This window comes from Oryza sativa, chromosome 7, assembly GCF_034140825.1.
Source record: "Oryza sativa Japonica Group chromosome 7, ASM3414082v1".
Taxonomy (NCBI): Eukaryota; Viridiplantae; Streptophyta; class Magnoliopsida; order Poales; family Poaceae; genus Oryza; species Oryza sativa.
The window spans coordinates 14,994,352-15,020,928 of record NC_089041.1 but is presented as its reverse complement, the minus strand read 5'-3'; the positions used below and the strand labels follow the sequence as shown (position 1 = coordinate 15,020,928).

At 47.1% G+C, this 26,577-nt stretch overlaps 1 pseudogene; it reads right to left on the bottom strand.

The window, feature by feature from the left end:
• Positions 1–26,577, bottom strand: part of LOC107278154 (E3 SUMO-protein ligase SIZ2-like) — a 40,467-nt pseudogene that overhangs the window by 4,556 nt on the left and 9,334 nt on the right.

Genomic DNA, 26,577 nt, shown 5'->3' with positions numbered 1-26,577 from the left:
TCTGGTGGTCTACTGTATCGTGCTAATTTGTTTTATTGCAGATCTGCACAGTACATATTTGCATAGTTTACATACATACCATTTGGATTGATCCCTAGTATGTATGTTCTGCGTGTTGCATCTGAAGCATTTGTTCAGAAAAGTTTCAGATATGCATTTGGGTTGATCCCCCCTAGTATGTTATGTGACTTATGTAGTTATGTGTTTCAAGCATTTTTCGTTTGAGTGATGCATGGACAGATCTAGCAGTATGTTCTTGACCGTTTGGTTAATTGGAATGGTGGGATTCTAGTCCAAGAGATCTGGTTGCAGGTTTTGCAGCATTTCAGTGCTCGATGTTTTCCTGTTCATGAATTTGTATCAGATTCAACTGTGCAAGTTTGGGGTTGCAATTTGCTTGGATTCTGGTGTGATTTGAATAGTGAAGGGAAAACATTAGTTCAACTTTATCTGAATGCTGCATTCGTTGCAACTTTTCCTAGTATACTGCCTGTTGTTTGGTTGATTAATTGCCCAACTCCCTATTTGTGTCTGAATTCTTCTGCATTTGAAGCATTTCATTTCAGAGATGTATGTCCCAGTATGTTCTGAGTTGTTTAGTTAAATTAAACCCAATTCCCTGCATGTGTTCTGCACTTCTGCTCAATTTGCTCAGTTTGTGTAGATATTTTTCCAAAAATATGCCATGTGACTCACAATCCTTGTAGAATCTGACACCATTTGGTGCTCATCATACAACATGGTGTGCCCATAGAGTGTCATATTTCCTGCCCCTGCAAAATTAGCTCAGTTTATAATCTAGTTATATAACATTTACACCCTAGTTACAAGGCAGTTACAAGGTAGTTACATGGCAGTTACAACGTAGTTACATACCAGTTACAGGGTAGTTACATAGCAGTTACAGGGTAGTTACATGGAAGTTATAGGGCAGTTACATGGAAGTTACAGGGCATGCATTGGAATTGAGCATGAGCTCTTATGTCACTAGTCTTTTTTCATCTTGTTTGCTTAAGTTGTATGCAGCTTTTAGGCATTGTGTTGAAAGATGATTTTTTAGTGGTGCATGTATCATTGTGTAAAAAAGAAGCAAAAGCATCAGAGTGTGATAATCCAGTTATCCAGTTACATGAAACAGTTACAAGAGTGTTTTGTATGATGCAAGAGCATTAAAAATACCGGACATCGGCTAGTTGCTAGCTAGGGTTAGTTTTGTTACCCAGGTAGCTTTGTAACTGCTTTTTTTGGGAGTTTATGTCGTTCATATTTTATAATTTGCAAGATTAATTATTGGACTGTTTTCTAAGCGTACATGGTAGATGAAACCTGAATTAGCATTTTTCTGTCCATCTAAAAGTATGTGAGAAATCCAACCTGGAGGAGCAAATGTTGGTTCATTTCTTGGATTTTCCTCCATCTCCTTTCGACTATGTTCTTGAGTTCTTTTAGATATGCTTCTTGTTTCGAATCTTTTTTTGGTTGTGTGATGCCGGAGCTTTTTCTTTCTTGATATGCAAGTTGATCTCTATCTGGGCCTGTGTTTTGTTCTCTTCATGGGCTTAGTAATAAAAGTCTGAGTAGTCTAGTTTTTGGGATGGGTCTTTTGTTTTGTAGGTCTGTTTTGTTTTTTATTTAAAAGATTGGCCTGTTCAGTGTTTCTTAACGGGCCCGCGCACTTTAAACGTTGGTTCTGTGCTTTCAGCTAGTCCAGACCCGTTTCCTATGACCCATTGATTGCAGATCGTGAGGTGCAAAAATTTGACTGCTTTGGGCCTCAAAAACTGTCGACAGCCTAATAGCTAGTCCCAAAACAAATCTGGTCAATGGTCGAATGCTCCAGATTGGGCCAACGGTCCATGGTCCACGCGAAGCGTCACGAACAGGGGAAGCCGAAACGTCGCAAGTGTATATAAAAAGAATCACCGAGGAGGTGAAAAGATACGGAAAAAAAAAAGTAACGCAGAACCCATCTCCTCCGAAACATTTTGATTGAAACATTCGGGCCACTATTTGTTGGTATTTCTTACTACCATAGATAAATCCGCAAACACACGGAATACCGTTGTAGTGCTTCACTTTCGGGTGACCCCAAAAGGATATCGAACTCAGGGAACGTGTGAAATCTATCTAATACTAAGACTATCCAAGGACAACAACTAATGGTAGGCAGGCTAGAGAGGACTTTCTATGTGTTCTAATTATCTACGCTAAGCAAGGTAATTCCCTATCTGTTGCTTCGAGCACCGACCCCTACTGGTCTGCCAGTGTGGTTCCGGCTATAGCTCGAACGTGGAGGATTGCTAGGACGGGATTCAGGGCTGTCACCACCTGCCGTCTACCTCTGACAAATCCGTAGTATACACAACAAACAAATGTAATATCTAACCTAGAAACCACGTCTAAGTTATTAATTACTACTCTAATACTTGCGCAGGAACTTCCTTCTCTATCCGGAGTCCTAGTACTAGAGCACTTAGTATAAATACCAAACAATGAACCCGCAAAGATGGAAATCTATCTTACTTAAACAAAGTAATTAAATAACATAAGAAAGGAACACGAATGCTTACTTTATAGAAGAAGTTCTCCAAACCCGGAGCAAAGTGTACCGATAGCTCCGGTACTTCTCTTGAATTCCTCCTAGGAAGCTACACTCGTCGAGGTAGAAGTCGGATGAGCGCCAAACTTCGGGGCACTTCTCCAAAGCTTCCCCTCACTCTCTACCTTATTCTAATGTACAAAAGATACAATAGAGCCTCTTGTAATCTAGCTCAAAGTTGTGTGTTGTGAATGAATGAGAGGAGCTCTATTTATAGCCTCCATATGACAGTTACAGGTAAGGGAAACGACCAAACTACCCTGCAACCGTCATTGGGATGAAATCAGGACCGTCCATGTGAAAGATGGCGATGAACGGCCACCAAAGTGGTTCAGCCGAACTGGAGGTTCGGCCGAACCCAGGACGGCTCCGTTCGGCCCGTTTTTCGTCGTGGACACTAATTTTGAGGCCCTCAGCCCATTGGCATGATAGTTGGGTCCATTTGGAGTTGTTTAATTGACTTATGGGGTCTCAAATCCGTGTAAATGTGTCCTGAATGCGCGGAGGTGCAGTTTGTCGCTTGGCGGATGTGTTTTCTTCTCAATATACCTGCATACACATATTTCACCAACACTAGTGAAAATGATTAGTAAAAATCCCTACCACTCAGTTGGATACCATGTTTTATTTCATTATATGCAAGTATTGACAATCAGATATGATGATTTAAGGACCATCAACAACACCCCCACACTTAACCTTTGCTCGTCTCGAGTGAAGGCTATGGACTCTACAACAAAGTTATGACTTCCTTATTAATAATCATGCAAACAAATTATTCAAAGCCATACCTGTACTTCTGGGTCTTTGTAGTGTCTACCATGCGATCCTGAGCAATTGAGAAATGGAACAATCTTGACTCAAGTCACCCTAACTTTTCATGAAGAACAACTTGGGTTTTTTTTTCAAGTAACACAAAACTATAACTTTGCTTTTCTCCTCAATTGATTCTCTCGATCACTCAAGGTGTATGATTCCTCACAAAGGCATATGATTGCGCCTTTTCTTTTCCTACCATCTAATCAGGCTAATGTGGAGCTCAGGGTATGGAAAAGAGCAGAGCATTACTTGCATGACATATATTGCAAAGTCAAATAATGGATTCACGGAAATACAAGACATACTTTCTGGTCAAGAATATGCATGTGTATGTGTATGGTGAATTTGTGGGTGGAAAAAGGAAAAATAAAGATAACTCCTTTTGTATACCTCCTCCTCCATTTATTTTTTCTTTTGAAATTTGGGAGAGTGCATGGCTATCTTTTTTTTCTTTTTTTTTTCACCATCATGCTCCATATTTGTATGAGCATTTTTTTCTCTTTTCTTTTTGCATAGCCATGCCTCTCTCTTTCTTTCTTTTTTTTTGAAAGAACTTTGGAGGAAGAGGCATAAATAACATTGAGTATTTATTTGATAGATGAAATGAATGACAAATGGGAGATGCTAACTTCCAGTGTAGAAGTCAAGCATAGGTGGTTGTATGTGGAGTGTATGTGTGTTCTTGACCACGAAAGTATGAAAAGCGTTTCACTATGGTCACAAAACTTGACAAAGCTCAATGAAATGACAAGCAGCGTATGTAGCAAGCTAATCATGAATGATAAACCTATGGCTCTAGTGGGAATAAAAATATCAATGAGGAGTTTAGCATCGTTATATGTTTTTTTTTATAAAATTCCCAAGTGTACAACATGAAGAGCAAGATTTCTATCATCAAACTATATCACATTCATCAATTATCTAGATAGCATGGGGTCCCTATTGAATATGTCACCACAAGCAACAAATAATGAGCAAAGAATAAAAGGCATGCATATTATTTTTAGGGAGATCATGGATTCTAATTGTACCATCCCTAGCTTGAGTTTAATTATCTTTGATATTTTAGAATTGACGATCAAATTGAACTCAAGATAAAATGGATGTCCAAAGAAAAATTGTGCAAACTTGCGCTCTGTATAAAACAGAGGGCGATTCATGGTAAAGGAGGTTCAGCTGAACTGGGGTTTTGGGGTTTTGGCTGACTCCTCATTGGTTCTGACTGCAACAATTTTCCTTGTGTCGTTTGTCATGGCTCATCACTTCTGGGGTGATCTTGCTTTGGTTATGGCGTTGACGTGCAAGATCACCTCCACACTTGTCTTCGTATCTAGGAGGCTTTATTGGACAAAAAAGAAAACGAAAGACAAAAGTGAAGCAAAAATGACTCACTTGGTTCGAAGACCAAGGAGCCAACTTTATTTTATTCTTTTTTTTATCAAGATATCTAGACCTAAGATAATTAGACGGGGGGCCAAAGGACTCGTGGCATTGAAAACTAACGGATCAAGGGGGACCTAAAGACTCTGGGTAGAAGCTAAAAGACACTAGATTCACAACATCTAAGTCACGATCAACTTCTAACGGATCAAGGAAAACTTTTAACGATGGCCATTTACATTGAAGATGTTACCTTCGTTGTCGCGCAGCGTGACGGCTCCATGTGATGAAGCGTTGACGACGGTATATGGACCCATCCATTTACTTCGAAGTTTTCCATGTCTGAAAAGCTTCACCCGTGAGTTGAACAGCAGCACCTTGTCCCCTGCTTTGAACTCCTTGTGATTGATTCGTTTATCATGCCATCTTTTGGTTCTGTCCTTATATATCTTGGCATTGTGGTAGGCCTTGTCCCTCCATTCTTCCAGCTCAGAGGGCTGCATCTTCTTGTACTGTCCAGCTCCCTTTAAATCCTTGTTCCATGTCTGGATAGCCCAGTGCGCCCTGTGTTCCAACTCTACTGGAAGGTGACAAGTCTTCCCGTAGACAAGTTGGTATGGTGACATACCGATGGGCATCTTATAAGCAGTCCTATATGCCCAAAGTGCATCGGGTAGTTTGTTCTTCCATGCCTTCCCCATCTCGTTGACAGTTTTCTACATAATATTCTTGATTTGTTTGTTGCTCGTTTCTGCCTGTCCACTAGTCTGGGGATGATACGGAGTGGCGATGTTGTGCTGAGCCCCAAGTTCTTGCAAAAAGTTTCGGAAGGTCTTATCGATGAAATGAGACCCTCCGTAACTTATCACCATCCGCGGAGTTCCAAAACAAGGGAAGATAATCTCATGGAACATCCGGCAGGCGTGCTTAGCGTCTGCAGCTCTGCATGGCATTGCCTATACCCACTTCGACACATAGTCAACGGCCACCAGGATATACTTGCAGTCATAGGATTTTGGGAAAGGTCCCACGAAGTCGATGCCCCATACATCAAATAGCTTGACTTGAAGGTTGCATGTTAGTGGCATCGCATCCCGAGCAGTGATCCCTCCATGCTTCTGGCAACTTGTGAATCTTTAGATGAATTCTTTTGTGTCATCATACATTGATGGCCAAAAGAATCCACTCTGCCAAATCTTTGCGTGAGTCCTAAATGCTCCATAGTGACCTCCATATGAGGCAACAAGACACTTCTCAATGATTTTCATGCCTTCATCTACCGGAACGCATCTTCGTAGTAGACCGTCTGAACAGACTCTATACAGGTAAGGTGCATCCCACAAGTGCCTATGGCTCTCGTAGATCAACCTCTTCTTATTTTCTCCCGGTGGTATATGCCCCCGCAACCATGAAGTTGACAATGGTTGCATTCCACGGATCAGAGTCTGCGACTTTCAACAGCATGTCGTCTCGCAGATAGTCATTTATCGATCGCTCCTGCATGTTAGTGATTTGCATTCACGACAAATGATCTGCAACAGAATTCTCTACTCCCTTTTTATCTTTAATTTCAATGTCAAATTCTTGGAGTAAAAGAATCCACCTAATCAGCTGAGGTTTTGCATCTTTTTTAGTGAGCAGGCATTTTAGTGCAGCATTATCAGTGTAAACAATTACCTTAGTTCCCACTAAATAAGATCCGAACTTATCAATGGCAAACACTACAGCTAGGAGCTCTTTTTCAGTTGTGGAATAATTAAGCTGAGCTCCAGTCAACGCTTTACTAGCATATACGATAGTATGGTGTTTTCTATCCTTAGTTTTCCCAAGGACAGCTCCCACAGCAAAATCACTTGCATCGCACATGATTTCAAACGGCAGCGACTAATCAGGGGGTTGGATGATTGGTGCTGAGATGAGTGATTCCTTAAGGATTTTAAAGGACTTCATACACTCATCATTAAAGTCAAACAGAACATCCTTAGCTAGCACGACTGTTAGGGGTCTAGCAATTTTGGAGAAATCTTTTATGAAGCGCCTGTAGAACCCTGCATGACCCAAGAAGCTATGGACTCCTTTGACATTGATAGGAGGTGGAAGCTGTCGAATTACTTTGATTTTTGCTCTGTCCACCTCAACACCCCTTTCGGAGATTTTATGTCCCAGGACTATTCCTTCACGAATCATGAAGTTGCACTTTTCCCAATTAAGTACCAAGTCCTTTTCCTAACATCTTTGTAAGACCTTGTCTAAGTTCTCCAGACATTGATTGAAAGTTTTACCATAGACTGAAAAATCATCCATGAAGACTTCCACGATATCCTCAATCATGTCAGAGAAAATAGACATCATGCATCTTTGAAATGACGCGGGTGCATTGCACAACCCGAACGACATTCTTCGATATACATGTGTTCCGTATGGGTACGTGAACGTGGTCTTACTTTGATCATCGGGATGGATGGGGATTTGGTGATAACCAGAATATCCATCAAGGAAACAAAAGAAGGAATGGTTCGCTAGCCGCTCAAGCATTTCATCAATGAAAGGTCAGCGGAAAGTGATCCTTCTTAGTAGATAGCCTTGTTGAGTTTCCTATAGTCAATACACATCCTCCATTCCGTTACGGTTCGTTGTGGGATCAACTCGTTGTTTGAGTTTTCAACGACCGTCATGCCTCCCTTCTTAGGCACTACTTAGACAGGGCTAACCCAGCTATATGGCACAGGAAAGATAATCCCGGCATGAAGGAGTTTCAAGACTTCCTTTTTGATGACCTTCCTCATCGCATTATTTAACCTCCTTTGAGGTTTCCTGGATGGAGTGCAAGACGGGTCTAAGGGAATGCGATGAGTGCAGAGGGTCGGACTAATACCTTTTAAGTCTTGGAGGGAATAGCCAAAAACAGCACGATGCTTTTCTAAAACAGCGATAAGTCGGGCTGTCTCCTCCTTAGAGAGTTTGTCACTTATAATGACAGGAGACTCCACATCGCCATTCAGAAATGCATAGCGTAGGCCTGAAGGTAAGGGCTTTAGCTCAATTGGGGCTCGGGATGGCAGATCCGTTTTTAGCAGATCCATCGTTGCTCTAGTTTCATCCTCCCCTTCATTGAATTCTTCGATGGATTCATCGAAAATAGACTCTGGGGTCTCGAATGGAGAAACGGCCATCACTTCCTCAATTGGCTCAGGAATAGGAAGAGGCTCCGTCAAAGAATTGGTTGATTGAAACACAGGGACGGAGGTGGCAATTCTTCCTATTTTCAGGTTGAGGATACCGGTTTCGGGCACATCTAAGAGTTTCTCTATGGGATGGCCTATGAGTATGTCGAAATCAGAGATGTCGAACACATGGAAATCTAAGATGACCTCAACGTTGTTGTGCCGTGTGGGCACTCCAGAGATAATCCCTAAACCTTCAGTAGTAGAGTTTGTGGAAATCCGGAAGGTTTTGACGGTTGGTTCCAACTGTCTGTCCCCTAAACAATCGAATGCAAAGGTTGCAGATATAATATTGGCACCAGCAGAGGGATTATCCAGAGCACGGACCAAATTACCTCCAATGAGACACGTAATGCTTAAGGAGGGGCATCGGATCTGAATTGATTCAGATGAGAGCTCACCTTCCCTCAACCATTCATTACTCATGATGGTGGTCAATTTCTTCATCGTCTCTTTAAGCATAGCTTTATCGAGAGGTTCATTAGAATTGACCTTGGTCAGTGATCTCTTCTCGCAGGAATAATTCGAGGTGTTCCCATAATCTTCGAAAAGATCTTCCTCGAATTGGAATGGAATTTTCGGAGGATGAATTTCTTCTTCCTCCGGCTCCTGCGACTGGGATGAGGAGTCGGCAGTTGAGTCGGGTTCCGACTCCACATGTAGAGATTCCTCATGGATAATCTCGACCTCCGGGACAGCTTCACTTCGGCCGAAAGAATCGTTCTCTAAGATCAGATCTAAGAGTTCTCTTCCTTCGGTGGTTGTTTTGTGTGCGAACGATCCTCCGGCGGAAATATCGAGATTTTTGGCAGACTCCTTGTCTAACCCGTACCAAAAATGTTGTAACAACACATGGTCGGGTAAGGATAGGTCTGGGCCAGACTGAGTTAACAGTAAGAACCTGGCCCAGGCTGCACCGAGAGATTCCTTCTCGTTCTGTCAGAAAGAGAGGATGTCTAATCGAAGATTGATTACACAGGTTAATGGAAAGAAAGTAAGGCAGAAATTGCACTTAAGCTCCTCCCATTCACCGTGAAATTTCTTGACAGACAAAGTGTACCATTGCTTCGCTTCATCTCTAAGAGAAAAAGGAAACAATTTCCACTTAAGAGTTTCATGTGTCATGCCTACGATGGATACACACGAACACACTAACTCAAAGTCCCGAAGATGGAGGTATGGGTTTTCACCGGTACTACCAGAGAAGGTTTTCTCTCGAACCATGGCTATAAAGCCAGGACTGATTTCGTAGCCATTCGAAAGTATTGGTTTTGAAGAACACGATGGCTCACAAAGATCAGCCCGAGGAGCAGAGATGTTTTGAATTGTTGGTTGCTCCAACAAGGAAAAAAATAAAAGAAGAAGAAATAAAAATAAAGATATGAGGATGACCTAGACTCGGATAAATTAGCAACCGTTCTCCGGCAACGGCGCCAGAAATGCTTGTTGATATTTTTTACGACCACAGATAAATCCGCAAGCGCATGGAATACCGCTGTAGCACTTCACCTTCGGGTGACTCCAAAAGGATATCGAACTCAGGGAATGTGTGAAATCTATCTAAGGCTAAGACTATCCAAGGACAACAACTAATGGTAGGCAGGCTAGAGAGGACTTTCTATGTGTTTTAATTATCTACGCTAAGAAAGGTAATTTCCTATCTGTTGCTTTGGGCATCGGCCCCTACTGGTCTGCCAGCGTGGTTCCGGTTATAGCTCTATGATGTACCCGAACGTGGAGGATTGCTATGACGGGATTCAGGGCTGTCATCACCTGCCGTCTACCTCTGACAAATCCGTAGGATACACAACAAATAAAGGTAATCTCTAACTTAGACACCACGCCTAAGTTATTAATTACTACTCTAATACTTACGCAGGAACTTCCTTCTCTATCCGGAGTCCTAGTACTAGAGCACTTAGTATAAATACCAAACAATGAACCCGCAAAGATCTATCTTACTTAAACAAAGTAATTAAATAACATAAGAAAGGAACACGAATGCTTACTTTATACAAGAAGTTCTCTGAACCCGGAGCAGAGTGTACCGATAGCTCCGGTACTCCTCCCGAATTCCTTCTAGGAAGCTACACTCGTCGAGGTAGAAGTCGGATGAGCGCCAAACTTCGGGCCACTCCTCCAGAGCTTCCCCTCACTCTCTACCTTATTCTAATGTATGAGAGGAGCTCTATTTATTGCCTCCATATGACGGTTACAGGTATGGGAAATGACCAAACTACCCTGTAACCGTCATTGGGATGAAATCAGGACTGTCCATGTGAAAGATGGCGATGAATGGCCACCAAAGTGGTTCGGCCGAACTGGAGGTTCGGCCAAACCCGGGACGGCTCTGTTCGGCCCGTTTTTCGTCGTGGACACTAATTTTGAGGCCCTCAGCCCATTGACATGATAGTTGGGCCCATTTGGAGTTGTTTAATTGACTTATGGGGCCTCAAATCCGTGTAAATGCGTCCTGAATGCGCGGAGGTGCAGTTTGTCGCTTGGCGGATGTGTTTTCTTCTCAATATACCTGCATACACATATTTCACCAACACTAGTGAAAATGATTAGTAAAAATCCCTACCACTCAGTTGGATACCATGTTTTAATTCATTATATGCAGGTATTGACGGTTAGATATTATGATTTAAGGACCATCAACACTATTCAGTACAGAAGACCATTTGCCACGGCATGTTTCAGATAACAAAGTATGAAGTGACAAGACCACTGGTATAGCTAAAGGGATGAAAACTTACAAAGTGCTGCATTCCTAAGGGCCTATTTATGCTATTTTGGAGCACTTTTTGCCATTTTAGATCTAAACACTAATAGTAAAAGTTAGCAATTTGGTATTTGGCATTTGCTAATCCATGGTAGCAAAATTTGCAAAAAAGTGCTCTGGGACCACACCCTCCCTCTTTCTCTCTCTTTAGTGCTAAAATGGCAAAACTTTAAGATGCATATAAAAACCAACTAGTACTTTTGCAATGTCAAATCTTTTACCACCAAAACTTTTGCCATTTGCCATTCCAAATGGATCTAAACAAGGCCTAAATAGATGAAATAAGGAATATGCAAAAGTGCATGAAGGATGCAAAAAGTTGTGCATACACAAATCACCCACAATAAAGCAAAACAAGAAGGAGCAAATTAACTGGCAATGAAACAAAATATGAGCTGAGGATGAAATTTGGTTTTTGATGCAGCAACAAGCACCACCATCCATCCATCCATCTAGCTTGGGCAAATAGGCTCAATTGTACCACCTAAAGCTTGATAGACAAAAATGCTACGACAAACATAAGCTCAAGACATCCTAAGAGCAAGTTTAACAGTATAGCCTACTGCTAGCTCCAAATCATCTATAGCCAATGCAATAGCCAATTTATACAATAGTTGCTTACTATACTATTTATATCTGGTCCCACCTGTCATACACACATTACGTCTTGGAGTCCGTGCTGCGGCTAGCTACAGATCTGTAGCCCGTTGTTCTTCTTTATTTTGCTTTATCTCTTTAAAATATGTTTATAACTGGTTTATAACCTGCTATTGTACCTGCTCTAATAGCGAACACCAATCAGACTATCCAAAAATTCAAGGCAAAAAAAACAAGCCATCCAAAAATTCAAGAAGTTGTAGAAAAACTATTGATAACAAAGGAGACAATTAAATGACGTATGTTCCAAGACACACTGTTATTGTAACATGACTTGTACGAACAAACCAATGCAATGAATTTGAGAATGTGACTCAATAAATGAATAAACCATTTTCTATGAAACTGTCGCGACCGAGAAAATTGCATTTTCCCGAACGCTAGTGTATTAATCCCCGTCCCAGGAAAAGCCGGGGTACACCATACAAACATGATATAAAAGACACATCTTTATTATATCGATAATATTTACATTATTAAAAAGGCACTTAAGGCCTGACAATCAAAAATAAACAGCAGCGGACTAGCGGGCCTACGGCTCCATCTTCACAGGCGCTCAACTGGGGTATAAGCCAAGACTCCACCTAAGACTTCTTCTCCAAAGCTTCTCTTACTGAAGGGGGGGGGGAGAAAGATAGAGCAAGAATGAGTACAACCACAGTACTCAGCAAGCCACACCGGCGGATGCACGATTAATGCAAGGGGGTACAAGGGGTAATGATATAGGGGTTAAGTTTTGCAGAAAACAGCATTTAAAAGTCACTTAGTTGCCCAAAGCCATTTTAAAAAGACGATCCTAAAGCTACACAGTATTATTAATCAAGGCCGTGAACCCTCACGAACCTGCCTTAACCCAAGGCCTACGATGATTCAGACCGAACTGGCAACCCGACCCTGGGTCCCAGCTCGTCCCAAGCCAACCCAGGCCAACCATTCGACATTTTAGTTATTGAGCAAATTTTAAGAATTAAAACACTAACTTGGGTACATTGCTCGGCTTGCCCATAACCGAGGGCGCGGCTATTCGAATAGATTATACTCTGATCAGAGGTGTACATCTTTACCCACAAGACACATCTTCCTCACGTGTAACCACGTGCCACATACCACCACGGTATACGGACAGAAGACGTGACATAGTTTCCAACCCATCCTAGCCATAGACAAGAGTACCGACCCAACCCCACCTACGGCCGGAACCTCCGGGACAGGTAGGCAGGATTGAGCCCCTAGCAGCAGGACACCAGCCCTGTGCCATGACATCTCGACTACCGGGCCGCAGCTCGTGTAGCCTTCATTTGTCCTAGAGATGTCCATCGACCCCCGACTTCGTCCATCTCCATCCGTGTACTTTTGTTTATAACCAGACTGAGCCACAAACTAAGCCTTACCCACTAGACATGTGGAAGTACGGTAGTGCTTTGCAACAGAGGCCCGAAGACCGGTCCTTATATGGCCGAGGTGCTACTATCAAAACCATGCACCCCGAGCCCAGCCTAAAACCATTTTGGGGATTTTGAATAGAAGGAGCGGTGTGAAGCCAATTCCACAATAAACCAACAATTCCAAAGTGTCCAGGTGATATGAATATTCCCAAAGTCTAGAGTTGAAAAACCACCTAAAGTTACCTAATTAAAATAGCGAAGCATCTACCTAAAATCATGCTAGTGGTACCATGAGTAGAGTGTCCACTAGTTGGGGTTTTGTTTATTCTAGGGTGAACAAGGTAATAATAACAATAGCAATAATAATGTCTTAACAAAGGTAAATAGGCATGGCTAAATAAAACAGTGATAACGCGGGAATTTAAATAAAGCGATAATGCATTAATTTAAATCAAAATAATTTTATAAACTGGGATTCAATATGCTCAAGGGTGATGTGACTTGCCTTGCTCGCTTTCCCAAACGTCGGCTTCAACCTCCACGAAGAGCGGATCTTCCGAAGCTGCAGCGTCTACACGACCAACGGAAAAGAAAAGGCTTTTACTCTAATAAACTCCATATAACAAGCAGAAACAAAGCACAAAAATGGGTTCTTGACTTCTTATGGAAAAATTAGAGACTTGAACGGCCCAATTCCGAGTTCAAATGGCCAAGTTATGGCCATTTGAAGTTTATATGCTCTTTAAATGAATATTTGCGAATTTCTTCATTTAAATTTTAATTTAAAATGGATTTATTGCGTCAGCCGAGGGGAGGGGCGCGCGGACCGGGTCCATAGGAGTGGGGCCCACGCGGCAGCCTCACGGTCCACGGTGGACCGGGTGCACCCGGCTCACACCGGCCGGCGCCGTGGGTCCCATGCGTCAGCCGCACCCGAGGGCGCGGGCGGCTGACGGCCGGGCCCCACATGGCAGCCGCGGGAAGCGCCCGAAGGCGGCCACGCCGGCACAGCCGACGGGAGGCGGCGCACCCGCGCCCCGATGGTCTTCGCCGGCGACCTCCGGCGCGGCGGAGCAGCGCCCGAGAGAGGGGAGGGAAGGGGGAAGCGAATCGGCGGTCCACGGCTCACCCCGGGTCGACGGCGACGACGGGAACGGAGACCGGAGCGGAGGAAGGCGGCGGCGCGGCTCGGGTAGACGGGGACGGCGGCGTTCCGGCGATCGGCGACCGAAACGGAGAGGTGGACGAGGTCGGCGAGGACGCGGCGAAGCCGAAGGAGACGGCGCCGAAGCGGGAGATGGTCCGGGGCGACGACGGCGGCGGACCGGAGCTCGGTGGCGACGGCGGAGAGAGAGAGCGACGGCGTGAGCTCGATTCCGGCGGAGAGAGAGAGCGGCGATTGGCGGAAACGGTGGAGGGAGGCACGGGGAGTGTTTATATAGGGTTGGGAGGGGAAGAGAGCGGTCGGATGAGGGGGAAACGGCCGCGGAAGATCCGGCCGCCATTGATGCGCCGGCGAGGTTAGGGGGAAAGTTTCCGAACGAATCCGAGGGAGAGAGAGAGGGAAAAATGGGGGAAAAGAGGGAGGGAATCACGGGGAATATTTCCCCCCACTTTATTGCGCGCGCGGACGGCGGGAGGCGGCGGGATTCGCGGCGGCGGCGGCGTTAGGGCACGGGCGAGGCGGCGGGAGCGGCGGGAGGAAGGGGATGACGGGTGGGCCCCACCCGTCAGCGAGGGTGGCGGGCGGGCCCGCCCGTCAGCGGCGCGCGCGCGGGGAGGAGGCCGATTGGGCCGCGGGGAAGAGGAGAGAGAGGGAGAGAGATGGGCCGAACCGGCCCAAGAGGGGGAGAGGGGGGAAAAAGGACTTTTTAGAGTTTTTCTTTTTATAAAATCATTTTAACTTTGTTTATTTCTTAATAATTATTATTTGTGCTCTGAAAATTCCACTAAAATTTGAGGGCTCCTTTTAGACCAAGGAGAATTTAACAAAAATTCTCCGGGCCACATTTGAATTTTTCTTGTACGTATTTTAGTGTTTGTCAACTTCTTTTCGAATTTTAATTAATTCTATTATTCCTTTTAGAAAATGATTTTTATTTCGGGATGAATTTATCAGGACGTGACAAATCCACCCCCCTTACAAGAATCTCGTCCCCGAGATTCGAGGAGGCTAGCAAGAAGATAGGTTGGGCAGTCTTCTCTTCTTGTCTTACTTCTTTCGTCGCGTCTTCTAATACAAACTTGCCTAGCAAAACTTCTCCACTCTGGACTGCTTGGCTCGATCTCCTGTTATAGATGGAATCTTCTCTTCACCTGACTTTTCCCTGGTTGTACCTCTAGCTGACTTCGATTGGGCTGCGGCATTGGAAGATGGGGCTTCAGTTCCAGAACTTCTTATAACTCATATCCTTGGAGTCAACCTCATACAAGTTACCACTTCATGTCATGCGTCAACACTAGCTTGTCATTACTAGGATACCATGTTTGTCATCATAAGAATATCATGCTTGTCATTTACTTCTAACTTGCCACCAACTGCCTCATATTAGCTTTCCTGGTCTCCGGGTGCTAGCTATTTCTGCTATTTGATGCAAGGGTCGATAACTTTGCCTTTGAATTATGTTTCTCAACAGAACCAACTTATCCCACTTGACATGCTTTGACGTCTTCCCAAATGGCTTTACTGCTGGACTTCTTATTGTCTGATCGTTATCCGGCCAAATTTGAAGCTTCGTTGTTAGATGTGATTTTAATCTGACCTCTGTAGACTATCTTCGAACATATCACTTGGTTCATAACTGGGAATAGCTCCCACGAACAAGCAACTCGGATTCACTTTCTTTACATTCAGTTTACTTCCCATTATTATCTTCAGGTTGTCCTCAGTTAGCATTCAACGTATTCCTTTACACCTTTAGCCTTGATGTGTTCTTTCCCATTGGATCATCTCCCAAGACATGGCATTGCCTGGTAACCGGTGCTTGCACTTTTCACTCCGTGTAGCATCTGATACCGAGTTGAAGATTTCACTCTTTGCCTTCATAGAAACACTTTTACCTAGGTCATCTTGCTTACTTAATGACAAGGTGACTGTTGCGGGGCAATTACAATCAGGGGTCTTCCTTGAGCGATGCAGAGCATGTTTTTGTTTATCAATCACCTTTCGGCCTACTTCTTTCATGCTAGAGAACATCTTTGCCAATCTCTTTTATCAATCTTCTTTCGGCTTATCTCTAACAGGTGGTATTCTTTAATGTGGATTGCGGACGCTTCTGGGGACGATGAGGTCCTTTGGCTTGCTGCCTTTCAGTGAAACCTTGATGTGGTTTGTCAAAAAGCTGCACTGACTACCTTCAGGGAAATACATTGCTTGCTATCTGTATCTATGCCACTAGGGTTTAATTGCCGATGATCATCTTTAGTGCTTCCTCGAGATGGGGAGCATCCAAATTGTTCTTCTGCCATATCACCTTTGACCCTTTTCTGATACCTGATAGACTAATTACCAACCATCGACTACTATGTTCTCAAATATTGATGTCTCCTGGATCTTCTTAACTGTTTGTAGGTATATCCGAACTTATCAATGTAGAGGCATGGCGGGTACCCTTATGGGTTTCATCCAACAATCCTTATCTTGATCTGTAAAAGGCGTATCCAAACTCCTATCCCCAACTACTGTCTCATTGGCTTTTTAACCCAACACAGTTTAATTGGTTTTCTTTTCCATCAACAGGTTGGTTATTAACTCGAGGTTAGAATATAGTTCTTCTGACACGAGACCCTAGGTCTCCTTTGTCAGTAAACCATTATACACATGATCACATATCCGCATCTTCCAATAGAATCCTCTTAGAACTTGTCTGTATTACACATTTCTCCCTTATTACACGAATACAAGGCACTGCCTTAAACAAAAAGGGAAGGTGCTTATCATCGGTACATTGTATCCTCAACATGAATCATCCATAAACATAGCAAGCTCACTGTTTATAGACATGAATATATTTATTTATTACATGATTGCTGCAAACTTTCGATTACACAATGATAAGTAGCGAACTGAAAACCACAAGCGTGGCTGCTCATTTTGATTCTGGAGAGATATAGCTGGCATTGTTCTAGTGACTGCATCATCCTTGATTGGTTCTGTGATGATGTGATAGGACTGCATATTGCTATCATTCATAGGAGAAGCTTCCTTCTGATTGCTGTTTGAAGCGGATGACGGTCTTCTGCTTGGTATCGCCCTCCGGAGGTTGATTGCCCTTTGCTCGGCCTGGAGTAGGTCGGGGAGAGACACAACTTCTTCCATCGACGACAATTCTTTGCTGAGGCTGTCGGTGCAGAGAATGGTTGGTGCTAAAGATATTATTGCTATGATTTATTGCAGAGTTAGGTGGAGCAGGAGGAGCATTGGTGCTGTGGATGATATCGTCGATGTTGCTGTTGGAGCTGACTAGCTGATGAGACAATCGTAGGGTTGTTCGTTGGATTTCTGCGGTCTTGGTCAACAACACACTGAGTTGGCAATCCTTGGGCACATGGTTTGTTCCTTCGCACAGAAAACATGTCACCTTGCGAGTGGGACACTCCCCTGGTGGATGGTCTTCTTCATAGTGAGTGCAGAGTGTGAGACACATGCTAGCAACGTGTCCAGTTTCTCCACAACGGGTGCATGCCTTTGATCCGAAGAAGACACATCTGAAACTCTTAGTCCAAACAAATGTCTCTTTGGTTGATCACTTGATTTTCTTCGCCATTAATCGCTAGGTTATTTGATTCATAATAGATTATGAGCTTACGGAAATGAGACCCTAGGTCTCCCTAATCAACAACAAAATGTACACAACTCACAGCACTTGCAATCTTAACATGGATCCTTCATAAACTTATCAAACTCATTCATTATCTCATGTTTCTCTGTTATTACATGATTGACGGGGAACAACTATAAAACAAAAGTATTTGAACACTGATATAAGAGTATTATGGTTGCTTCTGACTAGCGCTAGGCTTAACAGGTACTGCATTTGCTCCAGTGACCACTTGGCGATTGGCATGTCTGCTTCCTTAACAGGTACTACAGTTGTAACAGACAATAACTTTCTTACGCTCGGGTTCTTCATCTTGTACTTGATTTCTTGGCTGCTGTGCTGGAACGTCCAAAGGTACAATGCCGATACTGACCTCTGTCTTGTCAACTGATGGCTGGGGCTGAAATTGAGCATTGACACCTTGTGGTAATGCACTCGCTGGAGTTGGAGCTGTTGCAACGCGGGCTATAGGACTGCTTCGGGATGCATGGATGACAATTCGCTGAGGAGCAAGCTTCTGATTGCAGGGAGTTGCGTGGACTGACGTGCTGGCAGCTACGTTTCTCGGTTTTGGGCACTTGTCGGCGAAATGACCCATTCCTTGACAATTGAAGCAACAGATATCTTCCCGGACTCGGCATTTTCTTTTCTCATTTTGATTCCTCTGTCCTGGCACTGGATTTAGGCTGAAACTGTAATCTTGGCGAGGATTGGTGTTGCCTTGATGCTTCTCTCCGTTGGAACTGGCGAGTTGGTTAGCCATCTTTTTCGTCAGCAGAAAACTGAATTGACAATCTTTTGATACATGATCAGTTCCTTCACAAAAGAAACAAGTGATCCTGCTCGTTGGACACCTGTCGGGTGGATGGTCTTCCTCACAATGAACGCATGTAGTGGCACACGAGCTGGCAACATGACCGATTTCTCCACAACGAGAGCATGCCTTACGTTCCATTTCATCTTCATCATCTGAGGAGACTTGATCTGAATCTTCACTATCAGACACTCTACCTCCATTAGCTAAAGGTGCTCTGTCAACTGTGGTGCACCTCGGAAGGTATTTCTTCTCTGACGTTTTGTCATTCCTGGTGGAGGCCATTCTGTGCTGGTAATGATCATCTTACAGACTTCATCTTCGGTTCGCATTGGTGTTTTTCTTTTCTGCTGAGGACACTCCCTTGCATAGTGCCCTTGCTCATCACACATAAAACAAATGATACTTGCTTCTTTTGAGTCAACATGTGGCACGTCACCATGGGTCCTTCGGGATGCTGGCGGCATGCTGACTTGTGGTGTGAGTGCTTGGACTGCCTCCAACTGCAGTTGAGGTTGTATCTGACTCAGGTTCAGAATTGGCGTCTGATGCTGCTGTAGTATCTCTATAAGCAATCGGTTCTGGTTAATCAGGTGTTGGACCAGTGTCACACAACTGGTGTCTGGTGCTTCATTCACTCGGGAGCTCGAGGTACCAATGTCCTGACTTCTGACCTTATTGCCTTTCTCATTGTCAGCCATCTGTTGCAAAGGTTTGGAGAGGGAGAGAGGGAAAACAAAGGGGAGAGACAGATTAGAAACTAAGGATAGGACCTTAACAGATCTAAGTCTTTTGCTGTTATGATGTGTGTTAGGCTTATTCTGCAAGTTGATTAAGCAAACAACCTAGCATGGTTACATCACACCCCACTGATGCAAACCACGCGCTACACACACAAGCAAGGAAACACACGACTAACGACTCTACCCTAGAGGGTGGCTTAGCTTCTGTGACGGGTTCTCAAGATCTTCACTCCTGCTTCACAGCTGGCTTCACTGCTTCCTCCATTTCGCTAGCGGATCCTGCAGTCTTCCGGAGCTTCGGCAAACAACTGACGATGTCTTCTTCTTCACTGACCTGACCATCTAGTACTAGTTGAAATCCGAAGAAGGAAGAAGGGAGTAAACCTTTTGCAAATAGCATTAGGGGAAGGAGAAAAAAGGAACTTTCGCAAATAGTTTTATTTATAAAATATGTCCTTAGGTTTTATCCACTTGGCTTATCCTACAGTCGAGATGGCTCTGATACCAGCTTGTCGCGACCGAGAAAATTGCATTTTCCCGAACGCTAGTGTATTAATCCCCGTCCCAGGAAAAGCCGGGGTACACCATACAAACATGATATAAAAGACACATCTTTATTATATCGATAATATTTACATTATTACAAAGGCACTTAAGACCTGACAATCAAAAATAAACAGCAGCGGACTAGCGGGCCTACGGCTCCATCTTCACAGGCGCTCAACTGGGGTATAAGCCAAGACTCCACCTAAGACTTCTTCTCCAAAGCTTCTCTTACTGAAGGGGGGGAGAAAGATAGAGCAAGAATGAGTACAACCACAGTACTCAGCAAGCCACACCGGCGGATGCACGATTAATGCAAGGGGGTACAAGAGGTAATGATATAGGGGTTAAGTTTTGCAGAAAACAGCATTTAAAAGTCACTTAGTTGCCCAAAGCCATTTTAAAAAGACGATCCTAAAGCTACACAGTATTATTAATCAAGGCCGTGAACCCTCACGAACCTGCCTTAACCCAAGGCCTACGATGATTCAGACCGGACTAGCAACCCGACCCTGGGTCCCAGCTCGTCCCAAGCCAACCCAGGCCAACCATTCGACATTTTAGTTATTGAGCAAATTTTAAGAATTAAAACACTAACTTGGGTACATTGCTCGGCTTGCCCATAACCGAGGGCGCGGCTATTCGAATAGATTATACTCTGATCAGAGGTGTACATCTTTACCCACAAGACACATCTTCCTCACGTGTAACCACGTGCCACATACTACCACGGTATACGGACGGAAGACGTGACATAGTTTCCAACCCATCCTAGCCATAGACAAGAGTACCGACCCAACCGCACCTACGGCCGGAACCTCCGGGACAGGTAGGCAGGATTGAGCCCCTAGCAGCAGGACACCAGCCCTGTGCCATGACATCTCGACTACCGGGCCGCAGCTCGTGTAGCCTTCATTTGTCCTAGAGATGTCCATCGACCCCCGACTTCGTCCATCTCCATCCGTGTACTTTTGTTTATAACCAGACTGAGCCACAAACTAAGCCTTACCCACTAGACATGTGGAAGTACGGTAGTGCTTTGCAACAGAGGCCCGAAGACCGGTCCTTATATGGCCGAGGTGCTACTATCAAAACCATGCACCCCGAGCCCAGCCTAAAACCATTTTGGGGATTTTGAATAGAAGGAGCGGTGTGAAGCCAATTCCACAATAAACCAACAATTCCAAAGTGTCCAGGTGATATGAATATTCCCAAAGTCTAGAGTTGAAAAACCACCTAAAGTTACCTAATTAAAATAGCGAAGCATCTACCTAAAATCATGCTAGTGGTACCATGAGTAGAGTGTCCACTAGTTGGGGTTTTGTTTATTCTAGGGTGAACAAGGTAATAATAACAATAGCAATAATAATGTCTTAACAAAGGTAAATAGGCATGGCTAAATAAAACAGTGATAACGCGGGAATTTAAATAAAGCGATAATGCATTAATTTAAATCAAAATAATTTTATAAACTGGGATTCAATATGCTCAAGGGTGATGTGACTTGCCTTGCTCGCTTTCCCAAACGTCGGCTTCAACCTCCACGAAGAGCGGATCTTCCGAAGCTGCAGCGTCTACACGACCAATGGAAAAGAAAAGGCTTTTACTCTAATAAACTCCATATAACAAGCAGAAACAAAGCACAAAAATGGGTTCTTGACTTCTTATGGAAAAATTAGAGACTTGAACGGCCCAATTCCGAGTTCAAATGGCCAAGTTATGGCCATTTGAAGTTTATATGCTCTTTAAATGAATATTTGCGAATTTCTTCATTTAAATTTTAATTTAAAATGGATTTATTGCGTCAGCCGAGGGGAGGGGCGCGCGGACCGGGTCCACAGGAGTGGGGCCCACGCGGCAGCCTCACGGTCCACGGTGGACCGGGTGCACCCAGCTCACACCGGCCGGCGCCGTGGGTCCCATGCGTCAGCCGCACCCGAGGGCGCGGGCGGCTGACGGCCGGGCCCCACATGGCAGCCGCGGGACGCGCCCGAAGGCGGCCACGCCGGCACAGCCGACGGGAGGCGGCGCACCCGCGCCCCGATGGTCTTCGCCGGCGACCTCCGGCGCGGCGGAGCGGCGCCCGAGAGAGGGGAGGGAAGGGGGAAGCGAATCGGCGGTCCACGGCTCACCCCGGGTCGACGGCGACGACGGGAACGGAGACCGGAGCGGAGGAAGGCGGCGGCGCGGCTCGGGTAGACGGGGACGGCGGCGTTCCGGCGATCGGCGACCGAAACGGAGAGGTGGACGAGGTCGGCGAGGACGCGGCGAAGCCGAAGGAGACGGCGCCGAAGCGGGAGATGGTCCGGGGCGACGACGGCGGCGGACCGGAGCTCGGCGGCGACGGCGGAGAGAGAGAGCGACGGCGTGAGCTCGATTCCGGCGGAGAGAGAGAGCGGCGATTGGTGGAAACGGTGGAGGGAGGCACGGGGAGTGTTTATATAGGGTTGGGAGGGGAAGAGAGCGGTCGGATGAGGGGGAAACGGCCGCGGAAGATCCGGCCGCCATTGATGCGCCGGCGAGGTTAGGGGGAAAGTTTCGGAATGAATCCGAGGGAGAGAGAGAGGGAAAAATGGGGGAAAAGAGGGAGGGAATCACGGGGAATATTTCCCCCCACTTTATTGCGCGCGCGGACGGCGGGAGGCGGCGGGATTCGCGGCGGCGGCGGCGTTAGGGCACGGGCGAGGCGGCGGGAGCGGCGGGAGGAAGGGGATGACGGGTGGGCCCCACCCGTCAGCGAGGGTGGCGGGCGGGCCCGCCCGTCAGCGGCGCGCGCGCGGGGAGGAGGCCGATTGGGCCGCGGGGAAGAGGAGAGAGAGGGAGAGAGATGGGCCGAGCCGGCCCAAGAAGGGGAGAGGGGGAAAAAGGACTTTTTAGAGTTTTTCTTTTTATAAAATCATTTTAACTTTGTTTATTTCTTAATAATTATTATTTGTGCTCTGAAAATTCCACTAAAATTTGAGGGCTCCTTTTAGACCAAGGAGAATTTAACAAAAATTCTCCGGGCCACATTTGAATTTTTCTTGTACGTATTTTAGTGTTTGTCAGCTTCTTTTCGAATTTTAATTAATTCTATTATTCCTTTTAGAAAATGATTTTTATTTCGGGATGAATTTATCAGGACGTGACAGAAACCTATTGTTGAAGTAATCCATGGCGCCATCGGCTACAGCCATAAGCTACACTGCCATCGGCTGTCTACTGCTCTAGTTATCCACTAAGCGCTTGATTCCGGTTTAGTTGGGTCATGGCGCATGTATAGCTCTGACACATGTTGTGTTCATGCGAGAGTTTGTTTCGTTTTTCTGTTTTTAGGGAGTGCGTGTGCCCTGCATGTTCTTCGATCGTGGGATGGCGTGATCACCTCAGGAGACATGGCTGGGGCGCCGGGTTGTTAGGAACGCGTGGCGCACACCTCGGTCGTGGGATGGCACGATCCAGTCGGAGGTGGGAGACGTGTGTATGTTTTTGTTATTTAAGTTCCCTAATGCATCAAAAAAACGCTGCCAAGTTTTACGCAGCACAAACATCGTCTTCTCGCTTGTTCTGTTTTGATCGGCATTTCATCGAACACCTGCGGTGGTTCGATAACAATTGGTATCAGAGCCTCGTTGGCTCGCTGGTGCCATGGCGGAGCACACGCCGCCGCGTCCCTCTCGCACACCACCACATGCTCCAACGCCACCACACTCGCGCTCTCCTCTTTCTCGCCCGTCGTGTAGACCCTCACGTCGTCATCCTGCTGAGTCCCCGCCACCGCGCCGTGCGCGCGGGCGTGGTGAGCGACAACCCTTGGTTGCTCAGCCGCGCGTCATCGTCAGGGAGTCGAGCGCCGCCGTTCACTACCCGGTCCTGACGAGGACCAACAACGAGGAATGGGTGCTCCTCATGACCGTGAACCTGCAGGCTCAGGGGCTCTGGCACGCCGTGGAGCCGTACGAAGACGAGGAGATCAAGTACCGCGACGATCGGCTGGCGTTGGCCGCGATCTTGCGAGCGGTGCCGCCGGAGATGGTCCGCTCCCTTTCCACCAAGCGCACGGCGCAGTCCGCGTGGGAGGCGATCAAGACAGTTCGCGTCGGCACTCAGCGCGTACGCGAGGCAAATGAGTAGCTACTTCGCCTGGAATTTGCGGATGCTTGGTTCAAGGATGGCAAGAACGTCGACGACTTCTCCATGCGCCTCACCGGCATCGCAAACAGCATTCGCACTCTCGGAGGCGATCTCCCCTAGGTAGATGTTGTTAACAAGCTGCTAAATGTTGTCCCTGAGCATCTCTCGCAGATAGCCATCTCGAACGAGACGCTCCTAGATGTTCATGACCTGTCCGTTGAGGAGGTCATCGGCTGGCGAACATCGCGGGCTGACCGGGGTGTACTACATCCCGAGCCTCACCGCCAACCTGATCAGCGTCGGCCAGCTCGACGAGAATGGCTGCGAGTCCCTGGTGCGCAATGGCTTCATGCGCATCCGCGACCAGGATCGGCGGCTGCTGGCGAGGATACCGCGTTCAAGGAACCAGCTCTACCCCATCCGCATTAGCGCCGCGCGTCCGATCTGCCATACCGCCCGCAGCTCCGACGAGGCTTGGCGCTGGCACGCGAGGTACGATCACCTTAGCTTTCAATCGCTGAGGAAATTGGTGCAGGGTGACATGGTGCGCGGCCTGCTGATGATTGACCACGTCGATCAAGTCTGCGACAGCTGCCTCGCTGGGAAGCAACGCCGGGCGCTGTTCTCGGCATGCGCGAAACATTTCGCCGAACACTTGCTCGACCTGGTGCACGGCGATCTATGCGGGCCGATCTCGCCGGTGACCCGGAGTGGCAACCGCTACTTCTTGCTGCTAGTCGACGATCAAGCACCGGTGGCGATCAAGCGCTTCCAGGCGGCGGCAGAGCTGGAATCCGACTGCAAGCTATGGGTGCTCAGGACAGATCGCGGCGGCAAGTTCACCTCCGTCGAGTTCGGTGCCTACTGCGCGGACCGCGGCGTCCAGCGCCAACTCACCGCGCCCTACTCCCCGCAACAGAATGGGGTGGTGGAGCGGCGGAACCAAACCGTGGTCACCATGGCGCCCTCCATGATGAAGGACAAAGGGCTCCCTGCTCGGTTTTGGGGGGAGACGGTTTCGACGGCAGTGTTCCTCCTCAACCGCGCTCCCACGCGAGCCCTTTCCGGCAAGATGCCGTACGAGGCCTGGCACGGTGTCAAGCCGGCCGTCCACTTCCTTCGCACGCTCGGCTGCGTGGCGCACGTGAAGAACACGAAGCCCAATCTGAAGAAGCTCGACGACCGCAGCTCGCCGATGATCTTCTTGGGCTCTGAAGCTGGGTCCAAGGCGTACCAAGTGTTCTACCCGGTGTCTAACCGTGTGCAGGTCACGCGCAACGCTGTGTTCAACGAGGCGGCCAGCTGGGACTAGGCCGCTCATGGCGGCGCCGGCGACACGGACGGCACCACCGATTTCACCATCGAGTACACCGTGGCGCCGATTGACATCAACGCTCCAGAGCAGGAGCAAGCCGGCACGCCGACACCGAGCTCTGGCTCACCATCGACTACCATGGGGAACGCACCCACGCCACCGACGCTGGCAACGCCGGAAGCCGAGACGGGTGCGGCATCGCCCGAGTTTGTGTCGCCCCCAAGCAACCTCACCGACACCCTGGACGCCGATCATGACGATGACGTCCCTCTTCGGTTCCGCACCGTCGAGAACATCCTCAGACACGCAACGACACCGGGCCTCGTACATCTCGAGCTAGACGTCGGTGAGCTGTTCTTCGTGTCGGCAGAGAAGCCCGCTTCATTCAAGGAGGCGGAGCAACACCAGAGCTAGCGGCACGCCATGATGGACGAGATGGACTCCATCACCGACAACAAGACGTGGGTCCTCGTCGACCCACCACCGTCGCACCGACCGATCGGGCTCAAGTGGGTGTACAAGGTGAAACGCGATGAGCGAGGCGCCATTGTCAAGTACAAGGCGCGCCTTGTCGTAAAAGGGTACGTCCAGCAGGCTGGCATCGACTTCGAGGAGGTGTTCCCGTTGGTGGCGCGCATGGAGTCCGTGCGGCTCTTGCTCGCCGTCGCGGCGCATGCCGGCTGGGGCGTCCATCACATGGTCGTCAAGAGTGCTTTCCTAAACGGGGAGCTCGCCGAGGAGGTATACGTGCAACAACCGCCGGGGTTCGCCATCGAAGGATAAGAACAAAAGGTCTACCGGCTGCACAAGGCCTTGTACGGACTCCGGCAAGCGCCCCGTGCCTGGAACGCCAAGCTCGATGACAGCCTCCTGTCGCTTGGTTTCCAGTAGAGCGCCAACGAGCATGCCGTGTACACGCGCGTCAAGGGCGATGCAAAGCTGATCATCGGCGTGTACGTGGATGATTTGATCATCACCGGTCCAGATCAAGCCAGCATTGGCGCGTTCAAGAGGGAGATGTGCAACATCTTCAAGATGAGCGACCTCGGGCTCTTGTCCTACTACCTTGGGCTCGAGGTGAAGCAGAGGGAGATAGGAATCTCGCTCTGTCAGTTGGCGTATGCCGGCAAGCTGCTCGATAAGAGCGGCATGGGCGATTGCAACGCGTGCGCCACTCCGATGGAGACACGCTTGAAGCTGAGCAAAACAAGCATGAGTCCGCTGGTGAACGCGATGAACTACCGCAGCATCATCGGCGGGCTATGCTACCTGGTGAACACGCGGCCGGACATCGCTCACGTCGTCGGCTATCTGAGCCGATTTATGGAGGAGCTGCACGAGGATCATCAAGCGGCGGTCAAGCATGTGCTCCGGTACATC